This window comes from Lacerta agilis, chromosome 15, assembly GCF_009819535.1.
Source record: "Lacerta agilis isolate rLacAgi1 chromosome 15, rLacAgi1.pri, whole genome shotgun sequence".
In the NCBI taxonomy this organism is placed as follows: Eukaryota; Metazoa; Chordata; class Lepidosauria; order Squamata; family Lacertidae; genus Lacerta; species Lacerta agilis.
In genome coordinates, this window is record NC_046326.1 from 35,071,308 (window position 1) to 35,073,660 (window position 2,353).

Consider the following 2,353-nt stretch of genomic DNA (forward strand, 5'->3'; position numbering starts at 1 on the left):
TGGCCACATGACCCGGAAGCTGTACACTGGCTCTCTCAGCCAGTAAAGCGAGATGAGCACCGCAACCAAGCCCAGAGTTGTCCGCGACTGGACCTAATAGTCAGGGGTCCCTTTACCTTTACCCACAAAGTAGCTGGACAGCCGGGCTCCACAGTTACTGTTTATTCTAAGCAAGTTTTAGACCTTGGGCTACTAAATGCAATTTACATATGGAAGAGGGAAGCAATGGGCAATTGTTGTGTTTATGAGCAACCTGCTTTGCTAAGGTTTGACAGTGTGGGGAGAAGAATGGGGTATCTGAAGAAGTGTGCATGCACACGAAAGCTCACACCAAGAACAAACTTAGTTGGTCTCTAAGGTGCTACTGGAAGGATTTTTTTTATTTTGTTTTGCATTTGCTGGAGTTCAGCACCATGGTCAGCTCCTTCCCAGTGAGATTGCTCTGCTAGCCTGATTAAGTGGACTCTAGCCTGTGAAAGCTTCTGCTGCTATACCTGTAAATCTGTTGGCCTTTGAAGCACCACACCACATGTGATCCTCCCTTCCAACCAGATGCTGACAGACCACAACTCCCATCATCCCTGACCACTGGCGATGCTTGCTGGTGCTGACGGGAGTTGCAGTCCAATGACATTGGAAGGGTGCTAGGTTGGCAAAGGCTTTTCTAAGTCCTACACCACGGTGGGCTTCTGCATATAAACATGACAAAGCTATCATTTGGAATTCTCTTTTATATTTCTACAGATACAGCTGTATATTGGGGTGGGTGGGTGTGTGAATGGTTGCTTATGGTGTCAGCTTTCGTGTCCCAGAGCTTTCTTCATTCTGTGCAACTCAAAATCTTACCTCTTTCTGGGCACCTTGTGCCCAGTAAACATTAAAAAAGAAGTGGGGCACTTAAAAGCCAACATACTGTATCTTGCTTCTTAGTTTCAGGCTTGGGCGCCAAACCAACTGAGCAAAATGGATAGCTCAGTTGGTTAGAGCGTGGTGCTGATAACGCCAGGGCTGCAGGTTTGATCCCTGTATGCAACAGCTGCATATTCCTGCATTGCAGGGGGTTGGACTAGATGATCCTCAGGGTCCCTTCCAACTCTATGATTCCATGATTCTATGAAACTAAGCTTAATGCATCTCAGTTTGGCTGCATCTTTGGACCCAGTAACAAAGTACAAGTCACCTTTGCTTGGAACTTGACCATTTCAAGCAGAGGTGCCAACAACTTGAATATAATATGGAGGAGCCAGGTAAGCCCCACCCTGCATAATCGATCACAAGATGCAGCGCGCACACACCATTTGAATGGCAATTTTCATCAGCATTGGAGGTGCCCCCCAAAATATATTATTGGTCGGCCAATAGCCCCTAGGAGTAGGCGCCTATGATTTCAGGTAACTCATATATAAACATATGTAGCCCTGCTTTGCGCGAGGACAGCCTGCCTGGCCGAAGGTGCAACCTCCATGTAGAGGAGCAGCATATCTCTGAATGTCAGCTGCTGGGAGGCCAGCAAATGGTCTAGGGCTATTACCTACGAGCCCTGCCTGTGGGCTTCCTCTATAAGTACCGATTGGCGGATTGGGTGCTCCGCTTCCTGCTCTGGGATCTCAGAGAGCTGCAGGGAAAAGCAAGGAGTGGGGAAAGAATGAGGAGGAGGAGGAGGTCTGGCTTAAAATAGATGTCTCCGCCTCTGTTCCCCAGGTGGGTCTCTGCCGCCGCCGCCACCCCAGTCTCCATCAACTCTCCCCTGGCTCTGTGCTGAATCAGCAGCCTCCAATGCCATGGCCGAGTCCCCAGGGGGAGGCACAGAGAGGTGATTTCATCGGCTGGATGTTGTCAAAGGGAGCCATCCCCCTCTTCCCTCCTCCTCCTCCTCCTCCTCCTCCTCCTCTCGCTGCTGCTGCTGCTGCTGCTGCTGCTGTTACAAGCCAGCCCAGACTGATCTCACCAGTTCCGGTCACGTTATTCTGTGTTTACGCCTTCGCTCGCTCCCTCGCTCGCCTCTGCTTCTCCTCTAACCTGCCAGGGCCTGCTGCAAACCACCTCCGGCGCCCACCATTTCCATCACCATCACCTCCCCAGCTTTGCCAAGAGGGCGCAAGAGGAGGAGGACGGGGACGGCGGGGAGACGGGGAAGAAGCAGCCGAGAGAGCCACCGTGGAGTCTGCAACTTTGGGACGGGTGCCCTTGTGTGTCCACTGCGCCAGGAGGCTTTGAAGGAGATCCAGGAGGAAGAGGAGGAGGAAACCCAGTAAGGGGGCGCGAGGGGTGGCGGGAGGGGATCTTCCCCCTCCATTCCCTCCCGCCTCCCTCCCTAATCCCACCTCCCCCCCCCGCGCCGCCTGGTGTTTGT